We start from the raw sequence: 13,982 nt of genomic DNA, 5'->3' as shown, positions 1-13,982 counted from the left end.
ATATAGGGAATCTTAGTACTTTCTTCTTTTAAAGTATACTTTTGACATGTCATGAGGATACATCTGATGTTTGGATCTGTGGGTATCCAAGTTGTAAAACCCCCATCGATTGGTGAAACTAAGGGGCATTGTCGTTTTAGGAGCGCAGAATTCAGATGAACATTTTTACCTTTTCATTTTAACAATCAATGAGGGGTCTCAGCAATCAAACCACATTAGAAACTTTACCACCAGTTAAAACTGCTAACGTGTCAAAGTTTTTTTTGACAATGTACTTACACACCCCAATAGCTAAAATCTTCTCCAACCCATAAAACTACATTACATTAAAGGGGTTTGTCCAGGCTTGAGGTTCATGCCTGAATTCACTGTATGTGACTGCAGACTTGTGAATCATGGCAGCACGCAGTGTGCACACTGGCAGGATCCTCCGGTGCCGGGAACTGGCAGGCGCGTGACCGCCAGTATTGTGAATTGAGTATGATCACAATAGAAGTGAATTGAGTGATGCAGACATGTGTAGTCCGAATGTGGCCAGAAGTATGCAAATTGCATATTTGCAGTCACATGACCGCCCACTCCCGGTGTTGGCACTGGAGAATCCAGACAGCACGCACTGTGAGGATTCACAAGTCTGCAGTCACAAAGAGTGACTGCAGATTTGAGGCCCAAACTTGGACAACCCCTTTAATGTGAGTTAATTAGGGCTCATATTGAAGGGAAATGCAAAAAAGATAAGACATATGCTGATTCTACTTTGTACTCTTGTGCTAATTACTCTTACAAATACCAGCACCATAGTATTGTAGCATTACAAAGGTCCCATGAGTTGGGAAATGAAGAATCAGGATATGGGCAGCACGGTGGCTCAGTGGTTAGCACTGTTGATTTGCAGCGCTGGGGTCCTGAGTTCAAATCCCACCAAGCACAACATCTGCCAGGAGTTTGTATATTCTCCCCGTGTCTGTGTGGGTTTCCTCCTGGTTCTCCGGTTTCCTCCCACACTCCAAAGACTTACTGATAGGGAATGTAGATTGTGAACCCCGATGGGGACAGTGCTGATAATGTCTGTAAAGCGCTGCGGAATATGATGGCGCTATATAAGCAAAGCATAATAAATTAATAATAATCTGTATCATGTTACAATTTTTGGATGATAAGCAGCTTATTATCAGACCCTTCCCCACCTCTATGAACACCATACCAATATGGGACAAGCACACAACTGGACAAAATTGTGAAATCAGAAACTTTATTACTTTAGAAGATGATTTTAGCCTTGTTATCTGAAGTTCATATTTACTCCTTGTAGGCATCACAAGATTATTGAAAGATAAAAAGAAGCAAACGTCCCGATGTCTCAAAAATTTCTGGGCATACCCGTTCCTGATGCTTGGCATGGTGACATATCTGTATACATTGTAGCACTATTCTGTAGACTGTGTGTGGTAGTAAAATTAGAGCATTATTATTTGGCCACCATATAGATCATTTCTTTAGTCATCATGTGCTGCCATTATTTGGACACTTCATGGTACTGGTATATGTGCACTTTCGGTTTGTCTCAAGACTGATTTTTTCTGAATTGGTCTCCCTTTCTTAATAGTAAGGAAGGGCTATCCCATTCAATAGTTACATCTATTAATAGTTAAAACTAATCAGATGAAACATTGAGTATTTGACTGTAGCAAATTTCTTCCTTGCATTTTTCTGAGGACTAGATTCGATAAATCTCCCCAACTTTTTTTTTTGTGCTGAAGAACTTCCACAATGTTCTGGAAGTTTTTCTACTTGGTATCAGCTTTTGATTTTGGAAAAGTATATGCCATGTCAATGCTACACTATATGGTAAATGTAGGACATAAAGATGTAGAAAGACGATCACAATGACAACTTGTACATTCTTCTTTTATTTTGTTCCTCGCTGTATTTGTGCCCTTAAAGGAATAATTACACCAATAATTTAAACATATCAAACACCCAAGAAGATACTAGAGCTGAAATATTATTATCATTACTACAATGTTTATATGTGTGTAGCCAAGTGATGTCAATGGAGAGGATGAGGAGGCCATAGGTAATGATGAATCACTGCAGGTTCACTGCAAACACTGGAGCTCACCTGGTTTACTAATGATTGCCGCCTCGAAAGTAGTGCTGAAATGTATGGAAAAATTTAAAGAATGCTTGTCTGCCAATAAAAACAGCAACCTTAATAGCAGCTTTGGCTCCTTGAGAAATTGGTCTTCTGAATCCATGTCAAAGTTCCACAAAGCCATAAATTTAGTGTCATAAATGAATTGACATATAGGATGAAGAAAATATTCCAATAAGATGCCATCTTTCTCTCTAAAGACGAGCCAACCAAGAATCCAAAATTCAAACACCCGCTTTATTTTTCCACCTCCCAAGTATGTCCACTTTTCTTTTTGGCTTCCATATCCTAGAATGGGAACTCATTTTTTTGACTAATGCCACATTACCTGCATCATTTATATAAAATATTTAGAGAGTTCTGTCTCAGTTTTATGATTGACCGTTAATGGTGAAACCAATGGAGCACAGAGTTTCTATATTTACTTTGTTATATGTTATAGTATGGCAGGAGGCACTGGTTTGCTCTCAAATAAGCTACCAATGCCATTTGTGAGAAACCCATAGATTGTAAGCATGCGAGCAGAGCCCCCACTTGATATTTGTTGAACAATATATTACTCTGTGTCAAGGATAACAGCCGGGGAGGTCACGCAGATCCCACCGCTGTTACCACTTTGTCACAGATGACATCAGAGAGATCAAGCAGATCCCACCACTGTCACCAGTTTATCAGGGGAACGCAACTTCGCTGCCTCCAATCATCAGGACAATTACGCACTTGACTGATGAGGGATGGACAAGGCCACCGCTGCTTCCACTACTAGGCCGGTTATTGGGGAACTCACAGTGAGCGTATAGTATATACACCTCTGATTCCAGCGCATGGCATACAGTACAGACCAAACATTTGGACACACCTTCTCATTTAAAGATTTTTCTGTATTTTCATGACTATGAAAATTGTACATTCACACTGAAGGCATCAAAACTATGAATTAACACATGTGGAATTATATACTTAACAAATAAGTCTGAAACAACTGAAAATATGTGTTATATTCTAGGTTCTTCAAAGTAGCCACCTTTTGCTTTGATGACTGCTTTGCACACTTGAAGCTCATCAAGAGAATGCCAAGAGGTAGTCAGCGGAAATGGTTTTCACTTCACAGGTGTGCCCTGTCAGGTTTAATAAGTGGGATTTCTTGCCTTATAAATGGGGTTGTGACCATCAGTTGTGTTGTGCAGAAGTCTGGTGGATACACAGCTGATAGTCCTACTGAATAGACTGTTAGAATTTGCATTATGGCAAGAAAAAAACAGCAAAGTAAAGAAAAACGAGTGGCCATCATTACTTTAAGAAATGACGGTCAGTCAGTCCGAAAAATTGGGCAAACTTTGAAAGTGTCCCCAAGTGCAGTTGCAAAAACCATCAAGCGCTACAAAGAAACTGGCTCACATGAAAGGAAGACCAAGAGTCACCTCTGCTTCTGAGGATAAGTTTATCCGAGTCACCAGCCTCAGAAATCGCAGGTTAACAGCAGCTCAGATTAGAGACCAGGTCAATGCCACACAGAGTTCTAGCAGCAGACACATCTCTACAACAACTGTTAAGAGGAGACTTTGTGCAGCAGGCCTTCATGGTAAAATAGCTGCTAGGAAACCACTGCTAAGGACAGGCAACAAGCAGAAGAGACTTGTTTGGGCAAAAGAACACAAGGAATGGACATTAGACCAGTGGAAATCTGTGCTTTGGTCTGATGAGTCCAAATTTGAGATCTTTGGTTCCAACCACCGTGTCTTTGTGTGACGCAGAAAAGGTGAACGGATGGACTCTACATGCCTGGTTCCCACCGTGAAACATGGAGGAGGAGGTGTGATGGTGTGGGGGTGCTTTGCTGGTGACACTGTTGGGGATTTATTCAAAATTGAAGGCATACTGAACCAGCATGGCTACCACAGCATCTTGCAGCGGCATGCTATTCCATCTGGTTTGCGTTTAGTTGGACCATCATTTATTTTTCAACAGGTCAGTGGCCCCAAACACACCTCCAGGCTGTGTAAGGGCTATTTGGCCAAGAAAGAGAGTGATGGGGTGCTACGCCAGATGACCTGGCCTCCACAGTCACCAGACCTGAACCCAATCGAGATGGTTTGGGGTGAGCTGGACCACAGAGTGAAGGCAAAAAGGCCAACAAGTGCTAAGCATCTCTGGGAACTCCTTCAAGATTGTTGGAAGACCATTTCCGGTGACTACCTCTTGAAGTTCATCAAGAGAATGCCAAGAGTGTGCAAAGCAGTCATCAAAGCAAAAGGTGGCTACTTTGAAGAACCTAGAATATAAGACATATTTTCAGTTGTTTCACACTTTTTTGTTAAGTATATAATTCCACATGTGTTAATTCATAGTTTTGATGCCTTCAGTGTGAATGTACAATTTTCATAGTCATGAAAATACAGAAAAATCTTTAAATGAGAAGGTGTGTCCAAACTTTTGGTCTGTACTGTATATATATTATATATATATATATATATATATATATATATATATATATATATACCCCGATACGGTCACTATCAGCTCTTCAATAACACAAAAAGAACCCACTACTAGCTGCCACCACCAATCATTTATACAGGCCTATTGGACACCTGTTACAAGATAGCAAATTGCTTCAGGAGTGCGGTTTACAGAGCAAGAGGAACAGAGATATTAAATTTAATATATTTAATCCAGAAAGGTAGGCAGTGTTTATAAGAAATATGCAAATATGATACAAAATGGGAACAAAATAATACGATATATACAATTGCATAAAATTAAAAGAAATAACGAAAGAGAATTACTAAACCGGATGTCACGGAGATGGCTCAGAGCTTAGAGGAGGGAGGTACTTCTTCCATGACAGATGAATGACCCAAACCCAAATACTGCTTTGTATCAGATAAAGGTTACACATACATATCTCCCCTTAATGAGCTCATGTGTTGGCTGATTGTGGGATGTGCTAGGATTTCAGAATTTCATGAGATCCCCAACTTACAGGAGATCGTTGCCCCTGGAGGTCCCAGACAGTAGATATTGTCGTCATGTTTCTTCTCGCGACCCTTTGTTACAATGTTTGTTATAATATATCTCCCATAAATATCGGATTGTTGCAAACCCCAATATTCATATCTGGACACCGGAGACAGTTATGGAAAAGACGGAAAAAACGGAGACAAAGTGTTTGACTGCAATTGTCTAGTTTTTCTTTGAAGAGAACAGTTACCTCTGCAAGTGTTAGATTTTCCACTTCTCTGCCTCTTGAATATACGAATCTCAGACTTTGAGTCCTCTCTCTAGCAAATCTCTCTGTTGTAATTATCTGGTCACCGCAGGAGGCCACTACTTCAATGTAGATTGAAGTGTTAGCACTCTCTCTCTTATTTCTCTTGTTTTAATTAGTCCCTCTGTTCCTAGGTTTAATTAATCCCATATGTTCTATGTGAAGGCCTACTTCAATGGAGGTTGATGTGCTAGCACTCCTCCCTTCTCTGGAGATGTCTTTATAGATTTAAATTTTTTTCTATGACACTCTATAATGTCTTATATTCAAGTCCCCTCTAAGTGTAAAGTGCTGCAGATTAAGTCAGCTCTATAAAATAAAAATAATTTTTATAAATCTATTTTAAACCAAATGGAGTTATTGGAAACTCTATATTTCTCAGTTTACGAAGAACATAATAGAATTATATATAAAAATAAATTTGTAAAATAAGACCTTCATATGTTGGCCAGAAAAACAAGCATAGGCTTTCTTAATCTGGAATAAAGTGTTAATTTTAAAGGGGTTGTCTCAACTTCAAGGAGTTTTCCTGGCTGAAAAGAAAAGTCTGCATTCACTCTAATGTGTAAAATATTCTGCAAATATGCGGTCACATGATTGCCCACTCGTGCTGCCAGTGCAGGGGAATCGTGACAGTATGCATATTGAACACTATCATGATTTGGCAGCATGTAGTCACATGGAGTGACTGCAGACTTTTCTTCTTTTCAGCCCGTAAAAAGTGGGTAATATTGCAAAACACTTGTAAAAACAAGCAACTTTGCAATTTGTTAATTGTTAATAATCCTATCTGCTCACAGGAGTGGATGAATTTTTAGAGGGGTTGTCCAGGACTTTAACATTGATGGATAATGGTCTATCCTTAGGATAGGTCATCAATATCTGATCGGTGGGGGTTTGAAACCCAACACCCCGCCGAAAAGCGGTTTCCAGTATTTGCGTCATATGAAACGTTTCAGTTATGAAACTGCACAGCACAACTCTGTCAATGGAATAGTGGCCGCAGTGGGGTACTACACATCTGCCATCTATTGAAATCAATAGGGGGTGGGTATGCAGTATGCAGCCACTATTCTCTCAACAGGGATGAGCAGCTCCGTAACTAAGCAGTTCCGGCCACCAGTAACAGCTGATAGGTCATTGATGACCTATCCTAAGAATTTGTGGACAACCTATTTAATTATATAGATTACACTTCGCTTCCCAGGATGCCTGCCACCACTGCCGTCTACCAGGGGCTGGTTTTGTGGCAAGTAGCGTGCGCTTACAAGCTCTTTGCTTTTGAGTCTGAAAGTGCGTAGTCCTCCGGTGGTGCCTTGGAAAGTGCACATTTCAGGCCACAAGTTTGACAATACGTTAGATTGTCAATATTCAGAACTGCACAAACCCTGATAAAAGGGAAACAGTAAAGGAGAGGAGCAGTGCACTTCTGAAGAAAGAAGATTAGGCAACCCCTATAAATAAATCAATGGAAAGTCAAGAATGTGCATGTGATAGAAGTGTCACGCAGTGTGAAGGAAATACTAAGTGCACAACGAGGGGAAGAGAGGGAGGAAGCCCAAACACTAGAGAAAGGGGGAAGTGGAGACCCCTAGACAGATCTGACAGTCACCCTGACTCCCCTAACGTCCCTAAATAGGTTCTGCACCTATTGCCGAGCAGGAAACCTAATCCCTGACTGCCCCTAGCGATAGGCCCTAGGTAGGGAGGGGATGGGGTGAGCACTAGTCAGCCCCCACTGCAACTAAAGATAAACAGGTAAACAGACAAGGGAAACACTTAGCTTGAAAAGACACCAGAGAAATCACGCCAACTGTCCTCCAAGGGAACTCCAAGAAGACACTAGCCGACTACTGGTACTTCAAACCTGGACAGAGGAAAATAGAGCTATCACTGACGACTCTCTGGAGAGATTGAAGGTATTTAAACACCCAGCAAGGGTGTGTCAATTAGCAGCTGCCGGTGGAGGTCACTGCTAGGTCCTAGATGGAGAAGGATATCACTACAGAGATGAAAAAGATCAAGAAGGTGCCTGCAGAGCCAAGCGCAATGACCTTATACAGTTGGATCCAGAACGACTGTCTATCACACCTGACACACCCGTGACAAGAAGTAGCTACTAGTAGCCTTAGGCTTGTGAAGAAGCATGGCTCCACTTCTTTTTTGACAATACATATATATTTTTTTTTTTTAGGAACTGTAAATTTAACAAACAGGATGAGGGGGCAAAGACGGGAAACAAAAGCTGGACATTACAAGGAAGGTATGAGACAGTAAACAGAAGAGCCCCAATTTTAAATTTTTGGTCTTGTGCCACTTTCTCACTAATGACTAGTCAAAGCCTTCACATACATCAGCACTGGGGTGTCTTTCTTTGCAGAATAATATTTAGCACATTTCTATCCCTTTTTATATTCTGGTATTTCTACTTCTAGTATTCTATTACCAACAGTAATAATAAAGATGACACAGGATTATATGTAATACTTGCCCTTGCTGACAGCAAGATGTGTTAATATCATTAGATGGAAGGAAGAAGCTGCACTATATTAGTAACAATTGTTTCTACATTATTCTTTATCTTCTTCTTTGTAGGCCTAAATCTAATTTTCCAGCTATTACAGTGTTGTGGACATGTATCTGGTCATCTCGGGCTGTGTGAGTACATTTTCTGGCTAGATCCATCTTTAGGATTTGCGATATGATGTCACCCAGAAGATATGAATAATAATGTGTGCATTGTGAGATAAGCGGGTTTATCTCTGTGCCTGGCAGCAATATCTTACAAGGCCACAGTCATGTCAAAGTGTTCCTCTCTCCATTTATCTCATTTAGTAATATTTGGGTGTAATTGCTTCTCGGCTCATTGCTTCAATTATGTAGGATTTTTTTTTTTTTACAAAGTGGAATGAATCACTTAAGATGTTAATTTGTAAAAATATAAATTGGCTGCTGGGCTGTTTTGTATGTGTTTTCTTTCAATGACATACATAAGAGGAATTACTCTAGAGAGTTTGTGTTATATTTTACTGGAATTGACAACAGAGGGGGTATGTGCTTATGTCCGTCTGCAAACTTGTTCAGGATGAACCAATATGAGTTGTCGTTGCAGACAAAAGACAAAAAAATATTTTCCTACTCCTCAGCTACATTGAAGTACAATCACAAGGTGTGGTGGCCACAACCTGCCAAAGACCAGTCACTGCAGTGACGTCATTTAGTCAGCTGATGGTCACGCGACCATCACCTGACCACTGACGTCAGCGGTCGCGTGACCATCACCTGACCACTGACGTCAGCGGTCACGCGACCATCACCTGACCACTGACGTCAGCGGTCGCGTGACCATCAGCTGACTAAATGACGTCACCGCAGGTCCTGCGGGCCGCCGAGGAGAGAGGACGCGGCTGGGAGAAGACCGGGGGCTGCCGGAGAGGTGAGTATGAATAACTTTTTTTATTTTTTACTTTATAATTCTCTTTTTACTTGCAGGTACCATGGTACCCGGGTTGGAGGAGAGTCTCCTCTTCTCCAGACCCAGGTACCATCCACGCATTGAACCACATAATATCTACATGTATATACATGCGGATATTATGTGGTTCAATGAAAGTCTATGGACGCGATTTTGTGGCGAAATCGAGCCCAAATTGGTTGTGCTGCGTATTTTTCCGCAATGATAATCCGCAGCGAAAATTTCCACAGCATGTGCACAGCACATGCAGATTATCATTGGGATACATCTCTGACCTCTTAACAAGCGATTTTAATGCATTTCCGCGGCGGAAATGCCGCCGCGAAAATGCATTAAATCCGCTTCGTGGGCACTCAGCCTAATACTAATATCAAAGGGGACAGGTCATTCCCCATGCTGATGACTGAGTGGATAAAATTAAATATTCCATTCCAGAATCTCTTGACAACTGGACTGGTCCACCAAAACTGTAGATCTGTGCTGTTGTTATAGCCTTTGAAACCATTGCTGACCAAACCACGGGCAGCATGAATCGGAGCCTGGCTACATGCTTGCAGACAGGTATGCTTTTCTCTAAAATTCTATGATGTTTCAGAGAAGATATAATTTGAGGAGCCAACCGAGGACCATAGGGAGAGAGGAGACTAGTCCAGTGCTGCCCCTGGCTGGCTTGTCCCGCACTGCTCTGGTTGATTGACAGGTTTCTCCCTAGCCGGAGCGTTTTAGAGACTCTCTGATTCCATCTAGACAGAGATTTTAATCGAGTTCCTTTTAAACCATTCATTATGCCAGTATTTTTGGAAATCTTTAGCCTCCTGAGCTTACACACTCTTCCCATTGATCTTCAGGATTATTTCATCTTCAGTAAAGACACCAGACAGTATTATTCATTAAAACATGTCATTTTAACTTTGTCACAGAACTGTCCTTGCACTTGGCAAACTGGCTATTACTGTGCAGAAAATGTTATACAGGGTATATTAAGGTCTGTTGACACTGTATGTTGCAATGCATTTGTGGCGCCCCGAGGGTTCGGTTGCCACAGGGGTATTGCACCTCAACCAGAGGTGTGATATTCCACTCCCAGGTAAGGATGGAGTGTGGACCAGGGCTCAGTTAGCCGCATAGACACACACACAGACTCACCCCATTTCCGGGGAACAGCTCGACGGTGCTCCCATATAATTGCAGGCACAACTGACCATGTCCCTGGCTGGAGTGGGGAGGGGGGAGAGAACCCAGTGGTGTAGGAGCAGAAGGGGACGGTTTCTGGAGCATAGGAAGGAGCTCATTGGGTGCAGGTCACCTGAGCTCAGACACAGAGAATCAGATAAAAGGTGGGGGCCATCTTAGTTCTGGGAGAAGTTCAGTACAGTAGAGAGGTGACAGGGAGCAGAGGCTCTGTAGGAGCTCTGCTCAGAAGGCAGGCCTGGAGAAAAGGTCGGGGCCAGAGAGGAGAAGAAGAGTAGGGGAAGGAAGGAAAGAGGAGAGACAGAGGAGTAGAAAGGCTCCAGAAACAAGAAGGCAGAAGGGACCCTAAGAGAGCAGAACGGACAGCAACCGTTGCAAGCCCGCGCTATATCGGGTGAAGGGTCAGGCCGCAGAAGGGTACCGGATTCCCAAGTTGGTAGAGGTATATCATCCCTCAGCCAAAAACCGGAGGTCGTGATCATTTATTGGTGCGACCCCTTGCTATACCCGCTAGGAAGGCACCACATAGGGTCAGGGAAACTGGCACCAAGTTTTACCAGAGAAGGCCCGAGGCAGCTGGACAGAAGCGTGGTCACTGGTGGGGCACGAGAGGCCACGAGAGGCCAGAGAAAGGATAGAAGGGGGTCCTGTGCCATACTCCTGAATTGCCTGGGGGTTGACCGAGCCCCTCACCTGGTGGACGCAGCACGGCTCAGGCAGTCCTTGCCGACGGAAGTGACTTGGATAACAACTGTGAGTAAAAGGCCTGAACTGCACTATTGGACTCTGTGTGATTTATGCTGCGTCTGCACCATCACCCCCAGCATCCACCTACATTGCCCTGAGGCTACACTCTTCCCGTGGGGAGTTATCCTATCTCTGTGCTGCACACTAACACCAGCCTCAGCGGTCTGCCTTGCAGCGGCGGTTATCCCTGACCGCAATCCACGGGTGGCGTAGTCGGACATTCCCAAATCTATAAATAGATTGCCACAGGAGATCGGGATCGGGTTGCCACTACTACTCCCAGCATCGTACAGAAGCCCGGTTCAGGGTACCCCACGGCCCATGGGGCGAGTCACATTCATGTCTCCTAGAGCTTTTTTTCTGAATTACCAAAAAATGTGATTAAGACAACTGAGGAAAATTTAATGATGAAGCCATTGAATTAAATAGGGTCAGCAGTTTGAAACTTTGGCTCCATTTGTGCTCTTTTCCAGCAGTATCTGGCTTTGTAGACTGGCACAAGAAAGTGGTAGACTACGTGCTAGAAAAATGGAGCACAGAGTTTCAAACTTTGAACTCTATTTATGTTAAGGAAATACAGGTTTTTGCTACCCCATCTGAGAGCAGCATGATGTAGGGGCAGATACCCTGATTCCAGTGATTTATCACTTACTGGGCTGCATGTTGTATTTTTTTATAAAATCACTGTTTTATCTGCTGCAGTTTTCTGAATGCTGCGCACTCTATAACCCGCCCATACCTCTGATTGGCAGTTTTCTGCCTATGCACAGTGTATACAGAAAGCTGCCAATCAGTGGTGGGGGTGGGGTTATATGGAGCTCATGAATATGAACAGGGTTGGACTGGGGTGTCTGGAACCCACAGGGAAAATTTACTCTAGGGGCCCACCCTACATCTATATGCAAATGCCTGTTAGCCATTATTCCCGTTAGAGTGGAGCATCAACTGTAAAACTCAGACGGCTCCTGCACATCTACTGTACACATACTGTAACTGGGATGTAGAATTACAGTAGTTTGCATTAAAGGGTTCTTTGATGAAAACAAAACATCACCAATCCACAGATCGTGGAGTCCGAGCATTGGAAACCGCACCCATCGGAAGAATGGGGAATTTTTATCCCCATTTTAAAATGAATCTGCAGGTGGGATGTCTGACCGCAGCTCCATTCATCCTTTTTGGGGCTTCCAGAAAAAGCCAAGTTCAGCCCCTTCGATAATGAATGGATAAGTGGTCAAGACGCACATGCCACTCCATACTAATGAGGATAAAAGCTCCACAGTCTGCAGATCGGTGCAGGCCCCAGCAGTCGCCCGCCACCAATGAATAACTTATCACTTATCCTTTGGTCACGTTCAGTATTTGGTCAATAATTTACATCATTATTTGTAAGCCAAAACCAGGAGTGGAACAATCAGAGGAAAAGTATAATAGAAACAAGTCACCACTTCTGTATTTATCATCCACTCCTGGTTATTATACACAGGAGTTCTGTATATAGTGTATAGGTAATACAGGGATCACCGGTGACATTATACACAAGAGCCCTGTATATAGTGTACAGGTAATACAGTGATCACCGGTGACATTACAGCATATACAGAGTACCTATATATGCTGTAATACAGGTATATACAGGTGATACAGTGACCATATCCATATAGAATTATGGACCCCATGTAATGCTGCTCCATACAGTATATTGGCCCCATGCTGCTCCCTACAGTATATGGGCCCCATGTTGCTCCACACAGTATATTGTCCCCATGTTGCTCCACACAGTATATTGTCCCCATGTTGCTCCATACAGTATATTGGCCCCATGCTGCTCCATACATTATATTGGCCCCATGCTGCTCCATACATTATATTGGCCCCATGCTGCTCCATACATTATATTGGCCCCATGCTGCTCCATACATTATATTGGCCCCATGCTGCTCCATACATTATATTGGCCCCATGCTGCTCCATACATTATATTGCTCCATGCTGCTCCATACATTATATTGCCCCATGCTGCTCCATACAGTATACGGTCCCCCATGCTGCTCCATACATTATATTGGCCCATGCTGCTCCATACATTATATTGGCCCCATGCTGCTCCATACATTATATTGCCCCATGCTGCTCCATACATTATATTGGCCCCATGCTGCTCCATACATTATATTGCCCCATGCTGCTCCATACATTATATGGGCCTCCATGCTGCTCCATACAGTATATGGGCCCCCATGCTGCTCCATACAGTATATGGGCCCCCATGCAGTATATGGGCCCCCATGCTGCTCCATACAGTATATGGGCCCCCATGCTGCTCCATACAGTATATGGGCCCCCATGCAGTATATGGGCCCCCATGCTGCTCCATACAGTATATGGGCCCCCATGAGGCTGTTTACTTTAAAAAAAAAAAATCAAATCCTCGCCTCTCCCTTTCCCTGCAGGTCCGGTGTAGTCAGCGTCTTCTGACTCTGCAGCTCTCAGAGTAGAGGGTGGTAGTGACGTCACCTCGCCCTCTGCCCTGAGATGTCAGAATCAGAAGACGATGACGTCACTCGAGGAGGGGTGCGTATCTGAGGAGGAGGTGGGGAAGTTCTCCATGAGGTGGGGGCTCTCCCTCCCCAATGGGGGGCTCTCCTTCCCCTGACACAATAGCGCCCTTCCCCCCAGGGCCCCAGCACTTACCTGGGTGCGCCGGGTGGTGAAGCGGCTACCAGCCATGAGCATCGCAGCGGGTCAGGTTCGCATGCATGCGCCACTGACTCCCATGCTTTTAAAGGGCCCACGTACCTTAAATATTTTTTACATTTTTTTTTTTAAACTAGGCCAGTCCGACCCTGAATATGGAAGACTACCAAGCAGCAGGGTTACTAGTCCTCTAGTGATAATCTCCTGCTGATAAAACAGTGATTTTATCACAACTACAGCAAGCAGCTCAGTAAGTGACAGATCACTGTAATCAGGGTCTCTGCATCTACATTATGTCTCTCTCAGATTAGGTGGCAAAATCTGGTGACAGATTCCCTTGAATCCAGTGGTTTCATCAGTGGCTTGGCTCAATCCTATTTTCGATAATTCAGTGTAAAGCCCTAGAAAGAGACATAAAAGCACTGCAAAATGCAATGGTTTTTATAATT

At 43.4% G+C, this 13,982-nt stretch overlaps 1 long non-coding RNA gene across 1 annotated transcript in view; it reads left to right on the top strand.

Annotated features, from left to right (window-relative positions):
- The window catches only part of LOC141156399 (uncharacterized), a 99,529-nt gene extending 91,391 nt beyond the window's left edge, over nucleotides 1–8,138 (top strand). Inside the window, exons 2-3 of the long non-coding RNA XR_012247603.1 lie at nucleotides 7,618–7,686; nucleotides 8,019–8,138. This is a non-coding gene — a long non-coding RNA (uncharacterized lncRNA). The remainder of the gene's footprint in view (nucleotides 1–7,617; nucleotides 7,687–8,018) is intronic.
- The last annotated feature ends 5,844 nt before the right edge of the window (nucleotides 8,139–13,982 follow it).

Source organism: Phyllobates terribilis, unplaced genomic scaffold (assembly GCF_046119375.1).
Source record: "Phyllobates terribilis strain yellow unplaced genomic scaffold, ASM4611937v1 Scaffold_8__6_contigs__length_399053987, whole genome shotgun sequence".
Taxonomy (NCBI): domain Eukaryota; kingdom Metazoa; phylum Chordata; class Amphibia; order Anura; family Dendrobatidae; genus Phyllobates; species Phyllobates terribilis.
Note: the sequence above shows the minus strand (reverse complement) of the source record. Positions and strands in the feature narration are given on the sequence as shown.